At 43.2% G+C, this 18,773-nt stretch overlaps 2 pseudogenes; both read left to right on the top strand.

Moving 5' to 3' along the window:
• LOC147092706 (NACHT, LRR and PYD domains-containing protein 12-like) overlaps positions 1-18,773 on the top strand; it is a 1,351,730-nt pseudogene that overhangs the window by 1,075,318 nt on the left and 257,639 nt on the right.
• LOC147092709 (NACHT, LRR and PYD domains-containing protein 3-like) overlaps positions 1-18,773 on the top strand; it is a 116,420-nt pseudogene that overhangs the window by 3,473 nt on the left and 94,174 nt on the right.

Genomic DNA, 18,773 nt, shown 5'->3' with positions numbered 1-18,773 from the left:
GATCCGAACCTAGACTCATGTCCACATTCCTGCCCGCTCCCCATAACCCTTTATTCCCTTTACTTCTAGAAAACTGTCTATTTCTGTTTTAAATTTATGTAACGATGTAGCTTCTACAGCTTTTTGGGGCAGCATATTCCATGTACCTACCACCCTCTGAGTGAAGGAGTTCCTCCTCATCTTTGTTTTGAAAGAGCAGCCCCTTATTCTAAGACTATGCCCCCAGTTCTAGTTTCACCCATCATCGGGAACATCCTCCCCGCATCTACCCGATCCAACCCCTTCACAATCTTATATGTTTCAATAAGAAGCTGAAAGTATTCTACTTAGAACACAAAGGTTAAAGGGAGATTTAATTGAGGCGCTCAAAATTACGAAGGTGTTTTGATAGAGTAAATAAGGAGCAACTGTATTCACTGACAGATAGGTCGATAAAAAGAGGGTGCCGATTTAATTTAATTGAAAAAAGTGCCAGAGCTGAGATGAGGAGATTGTTTTTAGGTATTGAGTTATGATGATCTGGAATGCAATGTCTGAAAGAGTGGTGGGAGCAGAGCCAATAGTAAAATTTAAAACTGAATTAGTTAAATACACGAAGGGGAGAACATTAGCAGTGCTCTGGGGAGAGAGCAGGGGAGTGGGACACATTGGATTGCTCTTTCAGAGAGCGGGTACAGGCACGATGTGCCAAATGACCTTCTGAGCTGTATGATTCCAAGTTTCTATGGTATCGGCCTCTATTTTTTGTGACTAAGCGTGTAATAAACGATAAATGTATTTGAATGCTATTTACAGAAGCAGACTTTTAACGTGTGAAATTGCATTTGTAAGTTTTATTCTGTTAACCAGCAAAGGGTGCCGAAAAATTGATAAAACGGGAGAAAATAGAATGACAGTAACTGAGCAAGAAACATAAAAATTGCAAGGGCTTCTACAAGCATGTAAAAAGTAAGAGAGTAGCAGAAGTAAGCATTTGTCCCTTAGAGGCTGAGACAGAAGAAATTATAACGGGACTAAGGAAAAGGCAGAGACTTTAAACAAATAAGTTTTATCTGTCTTCACAGTAGAGGACACAAATAGCATACCAACATAGCGGGGAACCACGGGGCTAATGAAAGTGAGGAATGTAAAATAATTAATATCAGTATAGAAAAATTACTTCAGAAACCAATGGGACTAACAGCTGACAAATCTCATAGACCTGATGGCCTACATCCTAGGGGTCTAAAAGAGATGGCTGCAGAGATAGTGGGTGCATTGGTCGTGATTGTATAACATTCCGTTGACTCTGGAATGGTCCCAGCAGATTGGATGGTACCAAATGCAACCCTGCTATTCAAGAAAAGGGGAAGAGAGAAAGCAGAGAACGACAGCCCAGTAAGCCTGATACCAGACGTTGGGAAAATGCTGGAATGCACTTTTCAGGAAGAAGTAGCAGGCCACTTAGTAAAACATAACATGAGTAGACAGAGTCAACATGGTTTTATGAAAGGGTTATCCTATTTAACACATTTATTAGACTTTTTTGAGGTTGCAACTAGCAGGGTAGATAAAGAGGTACCAGGGTAATTAGTGCATTTGGATTTCCAAAATGAATTTGATAAGGTTTCACATACAATGTTGCTACGCAAGATAAGGGTTCATGGGTTTGGGGTTAATATATAGAGGATTGGTTAACGAACAGAAAACAGAAAGTAGGGGTAAATGGGTATTTTTCAGTTGGCAAGCTGTAACTAGTGAGGTGCCATAAGGATCAGTGTTTGTGCCCCAGCTAATTACAATCTATGTTAATGGCTTGGATAAAAGGGCTGAATGCAATGTATACAAACTTGCTGATGATAAAAATCTAGGTGTGTAATTAAGCTGTGAGCAGGACACATAGAGCCTGCAAAGGGATATCGGCAGATTAATGAATTGGCAATAAGGTGGCAGATGGAATATAATGTGGGGAAATGTGAGGTTATTCACTTTGGTAGGAAGAATAGACAAACAGAAGTTCTTTTTAAACGGTGAGAAACTATTACATATTGTTGTCAGATAGAGTTAGTGTCCTCGTACAGGAAAAACAGGAAGTAAGCATGCAGGTAGAGCAAACAATTAGGAAGGCTAATGGTATTTATTGCAAGCCCGGTTGGATTGCAACAGTAAGGAAGTCTTGCTTCAATTGTACAGGGTTTTGTTGAGACCACACTCGGAGCACTGTGCACAGCTTTGGTCTCCTTTATTGAGGAATGATATATTTGCCTTGGTGTAACGAAGGTTTACTAGATTCATCCCTGGGTTGAGAGGGTTGTCCTATGAGAGGAGACTGAGCAGATTCGGAATATGCTCTCTGTAGTTTGAGAGGTGACCTTATTGAAACATAAGTTTCTGAGGGGAATTGACAGGGTAGATGCTGAGAGGTTCTTTCCCCTGGCTGGAGAGTCTTAAACTACTGGGCATAGATTCAGGATAAAGGGTCTGCCATTGAAGACTGAGATGAGGAGGCATTTCTTCACTAAGAGGGTTGTGAATCTTTAGAGTTATCTACCACAAAGGGCTGTGGATGTTGAATTGTTGAGTATATTCAACGCCGAGACAGATAGATTATTGAACTCAATGGGTATCAAGAGATGTGGAGATCGGACGGGAAAGTGGAGTTGAGGTCGATGATCAGCCATGAACTTATTGAATGGTGCAGCACTTTCAAAGGGCCATATGGCTCACTCCTACTCCTAATTCTAATGTTCATATGTTCTTAAATGAGGCATGTCCCAGTAAATTAATTTCCGAAAAATCGTCCTTTATTAACAGTCAATTATTGTTATCTTAACTTCTCTCTATTTTTGAACTACTACACAAATAAATGGCAATAACCTTGTGCTGCGCATCCTGATTCTGCTCCCAGAATCTGGGTAAATTAGCGTTGTGTATTATATTGCTTAATGAACACAACCTTGGAAATGATCAGTTACACAATGCAGTCCATCAGCCTGATCAGTGCAATCCCTCTCCGCCCTAATCTCTTTTGCAGAGCTCGATCTGAATCTCACACGGTTTAATCCTGGTGGAATTGTACTGATGAAATATTCATCTTTTAACCGAAGTCATTAAATTAATTACGATAAAAATTAGCAAATTTCTGTTCTAGTTGCGGTTCAAATGAACCCACAGAGAGATCGGGTTCTGCAGCCAGAATCAGTTTTGTGTCCTCAATTCGATTGCATTGCTCACCATAAAAGGCGCTTATTAACGGAATATTAAAAGGCACAAATACCAAGGGTCAAGGATTGCTGTTAGTTTATTGGAATGAAACATCAGAGGGAAGGGCGCAGTTAACTATTGGAGTTAACACGTTCAATTTTTGGAATTGCCTTCCCTTTCAATCATTAGCTGTTTATTTGACCCGAGTCTAACTCTGTGTAAGTGTAATTCAGTAGGATCCCGGCTCCATTAATCTGGGTATCCGGCTTTTTACAATGTTCAACGGATCTGGATTGACATGGAGTTCTTCAATTCCCCTCACATATTTTCCAATGATGTTCATTTACTAAGCACAGAGCAAAGATGAAAAAATCCGGGAGATGGTCTCCAGTTAATGTGTAACAGTTAGAGACTTGATCAGGATGTTCACTCCAATAAGCATTAGCCTCCGGGTTTCACATACTGGAACTGTATGAGCAAATGTTTTTGGCAAACAAGCGAACCGTCCGTATCATTGGCCAGTTAACTTTTATTATTGGTGATGTAAATTCACCTGTTTACTTGGTTTTTCTTTTAAATCAGGCACCGGATTCAATTCTTTGAGACTGAGAAACTCTGAAAATTAAATGAATGTCCTAATTATAATTTACATTTAAAATAAATATGTAAACTTTATCAAATATCTCCCGAGTCTTCTGTGCATGAGTCCCTTTCCTTCTTCTCTGTGCCACTCCTTCCAGTGCTTCATGTCTGGTACCCCACCTATTCTGTCCCTGATGTTTCCTTCCCTCCCCCACCTGCTACAATCCTTCTCCTTTCTTTCCTCCTGCAGGATTCCTGATTCTGTCCCTGGATCCGTTCGCCCTCCGGCTCTATATCTGATGCTTCCCTTTCCATCTCATCTATACCGGATTATCTTCCTTGCTTTCACCTTCATTCTGCCTCGTGTCTGATTTCCCATTCGTCAGAAAGGGCACAGCGAAGTTATTAAAAGTACTCCAGCATCACACTAAGTGTGTGCATAATAACCTGTAAACAACAGAGTCCATCTCATATGAACTTCACCGAATGCAGTTAGCGACTGGAAACATGGCAGCTACAATACCAGGCCAGCAGTAGCCTAATGCTTCTCTTCAAGATTCCTTTCTTTTTGCTCACAGGTCTCCATGTCGAAAATGGTCCACTGTTTTTCCATCGAACCGTTGGTTTTGATCTTTCGTCTCTAGCTGCCTCAGGTAGGTCCTGGTTCACCTTTTCCAAACACTGCAAACTTTGTGGTGTTGATGTTACTAGGATTTTGCCAAGAAGGCAAGCGCAGGATTTTGACTCACCAGCGGTGAAGGGACCTTGGTATCTGTCCAGGTCAGGATGGCCAGTGACTTGCATGGGACATTGTAGCAGCGGGTATCACACAGTCTCTCTGCTCTTATCCTTAGCCGTGGCAGAGAGTGTTGATCTGAGTGGTGATGTCAATTTATCTTTGTGTGTTGCTGTGGGTTATACATACATTAGTGCACTGATCGTGGAGGGGCTGTACATTATGGACTTATAAGCAAGCGGAATGGTTGTCCTGTATCATGCTGAGCTTTGAGAGTGGTGTTGTGTGTGTAACCATTTAAGACAAGTGATGATTATTCCATCACATTACTAAATTGAGAACTCAACCTGGTGACCTCAGGAAGACAAACACTTATCGTGGAGATGCCCACCTCTGCCCTTCACTTGTAGTGTTGATACGGCAGCTGCATTTAATCTTCTGGTCGATAGTCACTTCCATGATGTTGATCACTGCCAGGCGCTTGTGTTGCCATAGAGGGTTGGAGGGATATGGTTCTTGTTGCAGATGGCGGATTGCCTGGCACTGACATGTTCTGGTCATGAATTAGGCTGCCATGGGCTGCTATGCAATTGTAAATGGAATAAGAGGATATTAAATTTTCAGAAAACGGACGGACTCCTGACCTTATGACAGAGCGAAGTTCAAATATGAAGGTACCTAACCAATTGTGCTGCTCTGAGAAAGTCCTGCAGCGACAATAGTGATGCTTGGCCTCCGACACCCCTGACTATTTTACTGCAAAGGATACCTGTAGATCTCCGTTAACTATGATCTAAGCTTTAAAAGGAATTGTTGATGTCTTCCTCGGTCGAATACTGTTCTCATGTCTACGGCAGTTAATCTCACATCTCGTGTTGCATTTTCTCATGTATCCTTGTCTGGATCAAGGCTGTGGTGATGATCGAACCCGAGCGGTCCTTGCTGAACAGGAACTGAATGCTAATGAGTTAAATATTACCTTGTAGGTGTACCTGGATGGCTCTACAGTTGACTTATTCCATCACTGCACTGGTGATTGTTAAGGGAAGAGTAGGCCACTAATTGGTGAACATACGTTGGCAATTTCTTACTTTGTCAGTTATTCCAGCGCCACAGCCGCAGTGGAGTAGACTGGCGGGGTGTGGATAATTGTATCAGGATGTTGTTAGAACCCAAAAACGTCTCTGTGCCCAGTGTGTTCAAACGCTTCCTAATGTCACGTGGGCAGAGCTCAATTGGCCTGATGTTGGATTAATGGTAAGGGGGGGTGGAGAGACCACACTTGGGTTACTGCGTACAGTTTTGGTCTACTTATTTTAGGATATAGTTGCATTGGTGGCAGTTCAGCAAAGGTTCACGAGGTCGATTCCAAAGATAACAGGTGTGTCTTATGAAGAAAAGTTGAGTAAGTTGGGCCTATACTCATTGGAGTTTAGAAGAATGAGAGGGGATCTTATTGAAACATATAATATTCTGAAGCGGCTTGATAAGGTAAATGCAAAGTGGATGTTTCCACTCGGGCGTGAATCTAGAACTAGGGGACATAATTTCAGAATAAGGGGGCACCCATTTAACACGGAAATGACGAGGAATTTCTTCACTCAGTGGATCGTGAATCTTTGGAATTCTCTTCCCCAGAGAGATGTGGAGGCTGTCATTGTATATATATAAGTTGGAGATAAACAGATCTTTGAATGGTAAGGGAGTCAACGGTTATGGGGAGCCGGCAGGGAAATGGAGTTGAGGCCAAGATCAGATCAGTCATGATCTTATTGAATGGCGGAGCAGGCTCGAAGGGCCAAATAACTTACTGCTGCTCCTATTGTCCTATGTTCTTATGTTCTTAATTTGCAGTTTTGGATGAATCTGCTTCTAACACTGCAGCCTTCTTTCTTGCACTGAGGAACTGCACCCCATCACCGGGATTTTTTTTTCCTATCACCGCCATTATTTAATGGGTGTGGCAGGCAATGCAAACTTAGTCCTTATCATTGGTTGTGGGACCATTTTTTTTTTTTTTTTTTAAACATAGAAGATAGGAGCAGGAGTAGGCCATTCGGCCCTTCGAGCCTGCTCCGCCATTCAACGAGATCATGGCTGATCATCCAAACCCTAGCACCCGGTCCCTACACCGACAGCCATCCCACCCAAGCCCTATCCCCGTAACCCCATGTATTTAATCCCCCCTAACACTAAGGGTCAATTTTTATCATGGCCAATCAACCTAACCCGCACATCTTTGGACTGTGGGAGGAAACCGGAGCACCCGGAGGAAACCCACGCAAACACGGGGAGAATGTGCAAACTCCACACAGACAGTCACCCGAGGCCGGATTTGAACCCGGGTCCCTGGTGCTGTGAGGCAACAGTGCTAACCACTATGCCACCGTGCTGCAACACGATCTGCAACACACTCTTTCGATATTTTATCCTTTTTTATGTAGTTTTATAGGGTCTGTTCCTCATGCTCACTTTACAGGTTGTGGTTCCTGTCACGTTCTTTAATTTGTCCCCAACTAAACCCATATATATCAAATTGACGTTATAATTGCGGTAGAGTGTCGGATATTCTAGATAAGGGAATCAGAGAGTATCGTGGAATACAATCCTGCGACTACAAAGGGTCTGCAGCACCTTATTTGGCTACTAGTTTTTTGTTTAAATTGTACTACTATACAATAGAGAGTGTTCTCATTGTGGATTACAGACATTGTCAATAAATTGATTGTATGTCGGTTAGCCTGATCAACGCAATCATCTACAGACTTGCCTCTGACAGGTACTTCATTGAAGATGTGGTCAAGTAAATTATTCGCTCCTGTTCGCACACTCACAGCCGATGCAGACTCAGTCTGGTAGTTATGTCCTTCAGGATTCGGCCGGCTCGCTCACTTTGTACTCTTCCTTCACGCAGTCCTTAATTTAAGTATTGTTGTAAACGGAGGACTAATGCTTGATCAGTTCGTGGATGGAGTTATGTCGTAGTAAATGTAAGGTATTCTTATTGTTTTACGATCTGATTCGGAGACTTTATGCAGTCCGAAGTCAATAATGACAGGTCCCAGTGTACACATACGGTGCACCATTCTGCCAGCCCCTTTGGTACATGTTCTCTGCTAGTTGGACATGTTTACACAGGGATGGCGAAGAAGGGATCCGGGGTGCTGCCTTTTTTAATATAACCTACGCCAGTCTGTTGCTTGAGCAATCTGTGGGGAAACGCTTCTAAATTAGTACCAATCCCCAGCTTATAGACATGAAGAATTTTCTGGATGGGCTGGTGTGGAATTTCCTGAGTCTTATACTGAGTTGATGCTGCAGTACTGTTGATTGGTCGATATTATGGTCCTCTTATTATGTTTCAATCACGTGCTCTGAATGTCCCTTTGTTTCTCAGCACAACTGCATGTGCCTTTTCCATGAAGATTGTTTCCCAGCCCGCTGTTGTTTTTGGCAGCGATGTCGCCCTCTGGCAATGGAAAGTGAGAAAAAGAAGAGATCACTTTATTAGTAACATTGAGAGTTTTATTTCACGTCCAAGAATTGTTATCACTTTTCAAAAATAACTTTTATATCAGATGCTGTGTAATGTGTAAGTCTGCTTTCAGGATTGTTTAGAATATCTATGCTTGACTCCGTTTAACATATTCATCTCTTTGACTGAATATTCACATGTCTTTCTGGCCGACTGCAGTGTAGTGCTAAAATCTACAAGATGTATCATGTCCTTTTCTCCCTGCAAGTACATTTGCTGGAGTCTAATGTGCTTAATTTCAATGTTTTGCATTTCAAAGATGACGTGCAGAAAGTTTGAGAAAATAGACCATGGGAGATAATACAATTTCCTTACTGCTCGGTTTTCGATATTTGCGGCCCATTAATGTTTGGCTGGCTAAGGATGCAGCAGACACGATTGAAATGGGCAGGATTGGATGGAATCTTCCTGCAATCTGAGCAGCTTTCAAGATTTGACTGTTCTTTTCGCAGAGCACTCACAATTGTTGCCGTCGTGCTGATGCCTTGGTCATGATATAATGATTGGGTCCAAGCTACGTCTCGCTGGGAATAATTCATAACCACGAACTTTTCAATTTGCTGGTCTTGATTTGCTGTGAGCGCCATCCTATCCACACCTGCTGTGCTGTGTGATTGTTCCTTCTAGACTATCTCTAGCTTCCTCAATAGTGTGCTGTCGTAGGACACAATCTTCAATAGCATCAAACCTTCTGGTTGATCTATTCTCTACAACCAATGTTTCACCTTTTGACCAAAGATAGTCAAGAAAACCAAACATCCCAGTAATTTAAAAAGTTTCTAATACCGTGGCCCTCCCAGGGCTTGTGGACAGAGCAGGCCGTCGATTGCATTATAGATAATGAAACACAGATTATGATTCAATTCTATTTTGTACACATATTAACTTGAGCGGATGTTGTGTGAGTGCTGTATTGGCAGCGCCCTCCTCTAATGTGTGTGGATCAGTTGTAGCAATGGATTAGATCTGGTCCCATTGGGCGTGACGCGTGTCCCTCTATGGGTCCACATTAAAATGACCCCAGTGTGGCTTCAGTAGCCAGGTGCGTTAGGTGTTGCGCTCCTTATCCATTGGAAAGAGCGGGCAAAGGCTTGAGTTCCAGCCTTGTGCTCTGGGTCAGTGGCACCTGTGAAGCTTGCTGCATTGTTTCCTGTTGGACCAGCCCAGTGCCAGTCTTCGAGTCCATCTCAAAATAGTTCCAATCCAGTGTATTATCTGGAGCAGTTAAATTTATTTTAAAATGTAGCGAGGTCTCCCCCTTTCGCCTCTCCCCTATCATTCCAGAAACAATAAGCAACACTGGTGCGGAGGAAATGATGTTTTATATACACAGTGACAGGTGGTCACTTATACAACCTAAGCATTCTACCACAGAGACTGGATAGCTGGTAGAACTGTTATTGTTAAATAGCTCCTCGGCCTTATGCATACATATCTCCCTGCTCGACTGTGTCAGCTACATCCACCTGTACCGTGTGATTCACGTTGGACTGATTGATCCTCAAGGGTGGTTCATGATGATTTTCCATTGTTACACTTCTCACACTGACAACTGTGAGACAGAACTTTTTCCTTATTTGCTGCAACTTTACTTTTATTTTATGGTCCCAAGATGTTGAAATTGATTTTAATATTACTTTTATTGTGTTTGTGTTCATTGGGGTGCTATACAGCGCTAATAATTTTCTGTCCCCCACACCTTCAATACTGTGAATCCCAGTTCAGCAAGGGTACTTTCTGTATTCGTTTAAAGCTGTGTATTTATTTTCTATCATGAGTCAGCTAAAAAATGGCTCAGTGAAGGGACATCGGCTACAAACGACCAAACAAATTGTTGTTTTTTAACAATCACTATTTGGAACAGTATTAAAAATTATAAAAACAATTAGTTTTCTAGGCTTTCCTTGGCCGCAGTTAACTCTCTTAATGACGTCTCGAGATTACATCTATAGAGCACGCAGATTCCCTTTATATTTAACAATGATATAACCACGTTGCTCAACGTCGCATTTGACACAATATGCGTGGTTCTAATGACTACATACTGAAAAGAAAAGGGGTTCTAACTTAAATAGAACAGATCGGTGACCCCGTTATAACAGTGGCTGTACCTCTCTCGGTGCATTACATTTTTTAAAACTTAGGGCAGAATATCGCCAGAAACCGGCCAAAGGTGAAAGATGCAGTGAAGAAAACAATCATTTCCAGAGTGCTGAATTTCAGTTAGAAAATTAATGTGCATACAGAAGTGTGGAGAAGGATCAAATGTGGAATGTCATAACGGAAATTCGGATGCACCATGAGGTTGGCGATGATTACCAGTGCATCCACAGTCGCATTATTGTCGTAGCCTGTCACATGGGGATAGGAGAAGTCCATTCAACCCATCGAGCCAGTTGCTTAGGGAAAGGAGGAGGCTATACAGCTTCCAAGACTGTTACATCATAGGAACATGAGAAAACCATCCATCCACTTCGTCCCAGTTACATAGGAATACGTGTAGGCCATTATTAAACTCAAACCTTGTGTATTGGAACAGGGATAAGGCAATCGGCCCCTCGAGCCCGTTACATATGAAGAGGAAAAGGCCATTCAGCCACCCGAGACTTCTACATAAGAACTGCAGGGGCAATTCAGGCCGTCTAGTCTGTTATACAGGAACAGCAGTAAGACAATTGGCCCATCGAGCCGATCACAAACAGACTCTTCAGCCCTTGTGGAGGCAGAGAGCCCGACTGAGGTACTGAATGAATACTTTGCATCAGTCTTTAAAAAATAAGAGGATGAAGTTAACGTGACAGTAGAGGAGGGACAATGGATATTGGATACGATACAGACAGTTAAAAAGGAAATGCTAAATAGGTTGGCAGCACACAAAAGTATCAATTCAGCCAGGCCAGGTGGGCTGCACCCTAAGTTGCTGAGTGGAGATAGGAGAAGATCTGACTACAATATTTCAATCCTTCTTGGAAAAAATTGGAGCAGGAGTAGGCCAGTCGGCCCGTCGAGCCGACTCAAAGAGAAATGCTACTGGTTATACCTTTTTGAGGGGAGAGGAAAACGTAGTTGTGGATTCCAGTATTAACAGATGTTTCTATGACAGCACTAGAATATCAGGGACTTATGTTGAGGTAGAATCTATATGTATAGAATTAAGGAATAATAATGGAAATAGCTCAGCTCTGGGTGGGATTTGCAGGCCATGAAGCAGTGAGATGAGATAGAGGCAGAAATACGCAGACACTGCAGTGACACATTCAAGTACAACAGGACAGTAATACTGGCAGTTGCATCTGTTCCACAATAAAACCAGGTTTAAAAACAACAAACAAATGATGAGAGGTGTAGGATGTATAGTAGGAAGGTGAAAGGGAGATTAGAGGTCGCCAATGGGGATTAGGGGACAAGGCCAACAGCTCATACAAAAATAGTCAAATTTTAGCCAAATAAAGAATAATTCCAGCACTCGGTGGGATGATGTGCGAAAGCTGTGGAAGATAACTTCTTGGGGAGGTAGTAAACATTCACTGAGTTGCAAACAAATCTAGTGCTCGTGAGAATGTTGGTGTTCTAAAGCAGGCTGTGGGTCTATATTTAGGGACAATTATAGAGAAGGATTTGGAGCTGAGAAAATCCAACGTCGGTAAATCACTGGGTCCAAAGAAAATGCACTCCAGGTTGTGTAAGGAAGTCAGAGAGAAGATAACACAGACTGTCTACAAACGTTCAATATAATATCAACATTGTGGACTGGAGCAATCCAAGCAAAGTCTCTTTAAAATAAGGAGAGAGCAGAAACTGGGTTACCTCAGATCAATTAATTTACATTTGTGGGAAAATTCCTCGAATCTATAATTGCAGGTGAAATTAGGGACATCTGGTTAGAGTGTGTAAACTGTTACCACATCGAGTAGTTGAGGCGAAAGGCATAGACACATTTAAGGTGAAACTATATAAATAAACGAAGGAGAATGTAATAGTGTATATTTATAGGATGAGATGAAGTAAAGTGGGAGGATGCTCCTATGGAGCATAATCACCGACATGGACCTGTTGGATTGAATAGCCTATTCCTGTGCATTTAACTCTGCTTAATCCAGGTAATTTAGAGATACAGGGATTGTCAGTGAAGGCTAGAACGGATTAACTGATGGCAAGTATTGTTTGGCAAATTTTCACCCCTTTTAGTACAATTGACTATAAAGTTGGATGATAAGTAGCAAATGCAGTGTATATGGATTTTCAGAAGGTGTTTGATAATGATGCTCAATGAAGGCTTCAGCCGTTTGGTAAACGAGGAAATGTAATGGCCCAAATAGAAAGTGGGTATTGGGCCAGAATTGGTGATTCCGATGATGGTGTACACACAGCATACGCCATTGTAAGCCTTCAGAAAAACCCCATCATTTGTGTGTTTCCACATGCGCTGTGATGTGAGAAAATCCGGAACTTGTGATCTGTCAAAAGCCTAGTAAACTCAGGCTTAGGGCCTGATTTCACCAGTATAAGGGTTAATATATATGTTAAATTAAAGTGTTAAAATAAAATTTCACAAATTAGTTTATGCAATTTATCGCCCAGATTAAAATGTTTAAAATGATTTGTTAGAAAATTACATTTTAATTGTATTTGCTTTATTGACTTATAATTACATTTTTAAATGAGAACATTTATTTTTATTGCAGTTCTCAAAATGATTTAATTATTTCGGGATTGATCATAGGCGTATGGGAATTTTGTTACTAAATAGAATCACCCTTTTTGATTGGACGACCTGGCCCACGTGATTCCAGGGACGATTGTCAGCCACCTGCCTCCCTGGGATCCTGCAGGCGGATGCCTACAGTCCCAGTACCCGAAGTCTCCACAGCCTGGGAGCCTATATTTTTAGCGGGTTAGAGGCATACTCTAGAGGTATGCCTCTGACCACAAATTATAGTCCAATGTATAACAATCAACAATGAAAGCTATCAGTACACTTGTATCCTTTTTTTAACAAATGAACAATTTGAATACACGGGCAACATATCCAGTACTGCGCATCCGGCTCGAGGGGCTAAATGCCCTTCGCCTGTTCCTATGTAACAGACTCAATGGGCTGAATGGCTTACTTCTGATCCTATGTTGCAGGCTCGATGAGTTGAATTGTCTAGGTTCCCTCCTATGCAGCACGTGGTAGTGGCTGAATGGCTGACTTCTGTTACTATGAAACTGTTTCGATGAGCTGAATGGTGTACACATGTACCTATGTGTAATTCTCAAGGGGCTGTATGGTTTCCTCTTGTTCCTATGCCTCAGACTCATGGGGATAAATGGCTCATTGATGTTCCTATGTAACAGATTCATGGGAATCAATGTCACCTTCCTACTCTCATGTCTCAGGTTCGAGCGGCTGAATGTCCTGCTTGTGTTTCTATATATCAGGCTAGACGAGCAGCATGGCCTACTGTTACTCATTTGTAAAAATCCAATAGTGTGAATGGCTGATCCTCTTCCTACGTAACTGGTTGGAGAGGTTGAATGGCTTCCTCCTGTTCATATGTAACATGATCATTTATTGGAATAACGTCTTCCATCTCCTATGAGGCATGCTTGAAAGGCTGAATGGTCTATCCCTATTCCTAATTAGCAGGCTTTTGTACAGCACGGTACTTAAGGGATACGTTAGTGGTTATGTTGCTGGACTAGCCATCCAGTGTCCTGGAACAATGATCATTTGACGTGAGTTCAAATGCCAGTTGTGAATTAACATTCAGATAATTAAATAAAACTGGAAAAAGGGATGCTAGTGTTTGTAATGGTTACGAGGAAACTACTGGATTGTCTAAAAACTCATCTGACTCACTAACGTCCTTTCGTGGAAGTAATTCTGTCATCTTTATACAATCAGGCCGATATTGTTTTTTATTTGTCGATGGGATGTGAACGTCGCTGGCAAGGCCAGCATTTATTGCCCATCCATAATTGCCCTGGTGATGGGCCACTGCCTTGAACTGCTGCAGGCCCTGTGGTGAAAGTACTCCCACAATGCTCTTAGGTAGGGAGTTCCAGCATTTTGACCCAGCGACGTTGACGGATCGGCAATATAATTCTAAGTCAGCGTGGTGTGTGACTTGGAGGGAAAATTGGAGGTGATGTTGTTCCCACGCTCCTGCTGCCCTTGTCCGTCTAGGTGGAAGAGGTCGCTGGTTTTGTGAGGTGCTGCCTAAGAAAACTTGGCGTGTTGCTGCAGTGCATCTTGTAGATGGTACACACTGCAGCCACGCTACGCCAGTGGTGAAGGGAGTGAGTGTTTAAGGTACCAATCAAGCGGGTTGCTTTGTCCTGGATGGCATCGAGCTTCTTGAGTGTTGTTGGAGCTGCACTAATCCAGGCAAGTCGAGAATATTCCATCACACTGCTTAGGTGACTCCAGAACCAAAACTGCTACTAACTGCCGTTTGAAATGACAAGCAGTTTAGCTGCAAGAGGCGGATCACAACTACCTTCTCAAGGGCAATTCTCAAGGTCCCTAGAATGAATTTAAAAAAAGTGGCTGAATGGCCTTCTACAATTCCTATGTAACAGGTTCGAAGATCTGAATGGACTACTCGTTTTTGTATATGACAGGTCCAATGGACTAATCGTATTCCTATATAACAGGCCCAGACATGCTCCCATGTAACAATAAATGATAATGCAACATGAAGCAGAGAACCAAAGTACCTGCTTAAACCCAACAGTTACCTTGTTCAATACGTTTCAAGAAACGAAACCATGCCCCAGGATATTAGTGGATTCTTACTGAGGAAGTCCCAACCGCACCAAACAACAGGAAATCTGATGAAAAAGTTGTAATCCTGATTCAGGATAATAAAGTGTTGGACTTGGATAGCTGTCCTGCAGCCAAACCCATTCCAGCGATTGCTGTGTTTGTTGAACATAAGAATAGGCAATGCGATGGGTCATTGTAGCTTTGTGTAATCATGTAACAGGTGACTATGGCGCCCATTATACACAACGACAGATTTTCCTTTGTGGTGGAGCTATTTTGCAATATTTGTAATCCAGTGGGCCTGGACTAATAATCCAGAGAATGTGAGTTCAAGTAACACCGTGGCAGTTTGAGAATTTGAATTAAGTTTTACAAAATGCTGGAGGTAAGGACGGCAGGCCTCATTCCCTTAACGGGCATTAGTTAACCATTTGGGTTTTTACAACAGTCCGACAGCTTAATGGTCACTTATACTGTCACCATCTTTTTAGTTCTAGATATTTTCACAGGGGGGCACGGTGGCATAGTGGTTAGCACTATTGCCTCACAGCACCAGGGACCCGGGTTCAAATCTGGCCTCGGGCGACTGTCTGTTTGGAGTTTGCACATTCTCCCTGTGTCTGCGTGGGTTTCCTCCGGGTGCTCCGGTTTCCTCCCACAGTCCAAAGATGTGCAGGTTAGGTTGATTTGGCTATGATAAATTGACCCTTAGTGTTAGGGGATTAAATACGTGGGGTTACGGGGATAGGGTGGGATATGTGTCGGTGCAGGCTCGATGGGCCGAAATGGCCTCTATCTGCACTGTAGATTCTGTGATTCTGTGTGATTCTGCGAAAATATCTAGAACTAAAATGATGGTGACAGTATAAGTGACCATTAAGCTGTCGGACTGTCGCAAAAACCCAAATGGTTCACTAATGTCCGTTAAGGGAATGAGGCCTGCCGTCCTTACCCGGTTTTGGCGCCTATATGTGACTCCAGTCCCACAATAACGTGATTGCTCCTAAACTACACCTTGAAGAGGCCCTAACGAGTCACTCAATTGTCTCAGAACCGGTAGCAGCGGTCCAAGATGAAGGCCCACCAGCATCACCTTTTCTCAGGTCAACTAGGGAGAGGCAATAAATGCCGATCTTGCCAGTGATGCACACATCTCCAGAATGAATAATAAACAAAGATTGTAAAGAATAGATTGAAGTCTCCCTTGGTGACTGTGATATGAATCTTAGCTTCGAACAGGTTGTGGAGGGGAATTACTGTCACGATTAGAGCGAAAATGCTCTATCTGTGGATATTGCTCAGGGTGTGTTTGTTAACAGGACAAACACTCAACTGAGTAACTTAAGGCGGTGTTGCAGTCCAAGGTAGGAACAAAACAAATTACATGAGCATGTATAATATGGGTTTAAATATCTTATAATCTGCAAATCTGTACATTTATCCCACTAATATAATTTTGGAATTGAAAGCTGTGAATTTAAATTAGAGCTCGGCCTTTAGGGGGAGATGTTAGGCAGCACCTCTTCGGAGAAAGGGTAGTGGAAATCTGGAACACTCTCCCGCAAATAGCTGTTGAGGCTGGCGATCAATTGAAAGTTTCAAAAATGATATTGATCGATGTTTGTGGAGTAAGGGCATTAAAGGTTACAGAACCAAGGTGGGTAGATGGAGTTAAGATGCAGATCAGCAATGAATTATTTGAATGGAGGAACAGGCACGAGGGGCTAAATGGCTCCTGTTCATATATCCCTGACCCTAATCCCTATGACCTAAGTCTCTTTGTCGCTCTTTCATTCTGTCCCTATGTATCTATATCCTTACGTTCCTATGTTCCTAGGTCTCTATGTCCCTCTTTCACTTTGTGCCCCTCTCCCTAAGTGCCTATTTCATTCTCTACATACCCATATCCCTAAGTTCCTATGTCCTTTTGTCCCTATTTCACTCTGTCACTCTGTCCCCCTGTCATTATTTCCCTATTTCACTCTCTATATCTCTATATTCCTACGTTCCTATGTCCCTTCCTCCCTATGTCCCTCTCTCCCTCTGTCCCTCGGTCCCTAGGTCCCGCTTTCACTCTGTTTCTATATCTCTGTATCCCTATGTTCTTACGTCCATTTGTCACTATATCCCTCTGTGCCTTTGTCCCCTGTTCCTACGTCGCCCCTTCCCTCTGTCCCCCTGTCCCTTTGTCCCTCCTTCCCTCTGTCCCCCTGTCCATATATCCCTCTTCTCTTCTCTCCAAATGGCTCGAGTCCCTTTGTCCAATTTTCAATATGTCGCTATGTCCCTAAATCCTTCTGTCCCTCTATCCCTTTCTCCCATTCCCTCTGTTCCCTGTCCCCCTGTAACGCTGCCCCCGCCCCTGTCTCTCTGTCTCCGCCCTGTCTTTCTGTCCGCTGTCCCCATGTACCTCTGTTGCTATGCATATATTTCCCTATGTCCTTCTGACATGCTGTTGCCCAGCCCCAATATGCAATGTCCCTCTATTGCCCTGCTCCCCAGTCTACATATTCTCCTGACACAGTGTGTCTCTGTCCCCTGTCCCTCTTCCACCTGTCAGCATGTCTCTCTGTCCCCTGTCACACTGCCGCTTGTCTCCATGTCCCTCTGTTCCCTTTTCCTCTGCCCCCATCCCCATGTCCGTTTGTCCCCTGTCCGGCTGCCCCCTCTAAAAATGTCCCTCTTTCCCCTGTCCCTCTGACCCCAGTACCTCTGCCCCTGTCACTCTGCCCCCTGCCCCCATGTCCCTCTGTCACCTGTGCCCAGGTCCCTCTGTTTCTATGCATCTCTTTCCCTATGTCTTTCTGTCCCTTTGTCGCCCTGTCCCCCTATCCTCTATCCTTCTGTTCCCTGTTCCCATGTCCATCTGTCAACCTGACCCCAGTCCCCCTGTACCCCTGCCCCCTGTACCCTGTCCCTCTGCACTCTCTCATGTACCTCTGTTGCAATGCCTCTATTTCCCTATGTCCTTCTGTCCCTCTGTTGCCCTGCCCCCAGCGCCATTTCCCTATGTCCCTCTTTCCCAATGTCCCTATGTTCCATGTCATTGTGTCCCTCTGTCAAAATGCTACTTTTCAGGTCTAGCATGGCGAGTCACCTCTCCCCGCATCACTCGATGTTCAAATAAAGGGCGTGTTTTGAAAAAGACCCTAGAGGAAAGGATGTTACCAGGCCTGATCTCTCGTCCCTGCTACCTTTGCCCAAAGTGGGTGGTCGGGGAAATCTAGAAATGGAGGAGGGTATATAATGCGTCTCCTTTTTTTCCATGTGCTGTATCCTTGCAGTTGCCCTTTGCTTGTAATCTGCCCCGTTTTAAAACATTTGAGCAGGAAACACGCTCGGAAGTGATGGCTCCAACCGTGCATGAACCTGGCCACACTTGCGGGGCACATTGCTGCTAGTTTGCATTCAGTTTGTTGACAACCAACACAGAACTCAATTTCTATACTGCTTCTCACGTCCTCATGACGTCCCCAAGTGCTATACAGACAATTAAGTACTTTATTTGTTGTGATGTAGTGAAACGTAGCAGCCACTTTGCAAACTGCAAGCTCCTACATAGAGCAATGTGATATTGACAATCTGTATTAGTGTTGTTAGGTGCTGGATAAATATTGGTCTTGGACACCGGATATAACTGCCCCGTTCTTCTTCAAAATAGTGCTGTGGAATATGTTTTGTCCAAGTGAGAGGGCAGACAGAACCACTGTTTAATGTCTCATCCGAACATGGCACGCACGACAGTGCAGTGAGCTGATTGGCCTCAGTGCACCACGGTAGTGATTCTGAGTGTCGGTCTGGATTTTTGTGCTCAACTTTCTGGAGTGCAACATGAACCCATGACCTTCTCACTCAGACGATAGTTCTATAATGTAAACAGCAGAGAGACAAACAGAGTTAATGTTTCCAGTAAATGACCTTTCGTCACATAGTAAGCCAAGAGCTACAGTCATTAATCCAACTGGAATTGGCCTCATGTGTTA

Source organism: Somniosus microcephalus, unplaced genomic scaffold, assembly GCF_052327205.1.
Source record: "Somniosus microcephalus isolate GS21.2 unplaced genomic scaffold, FLI_Smic_1.0 unresolved_chr2, whole genome shotgun sequence".
NCBI lineage: Eukaryota > Metazoa > Chordata > Chondrichthyes > Squaliformes > Somniosidae > Somniosus > Somniosus microcephalus.
Note: the sequence above shows the minus strand (reverse complement) of the source record. Positions and strands in the feature narration are given on the sequence as shown.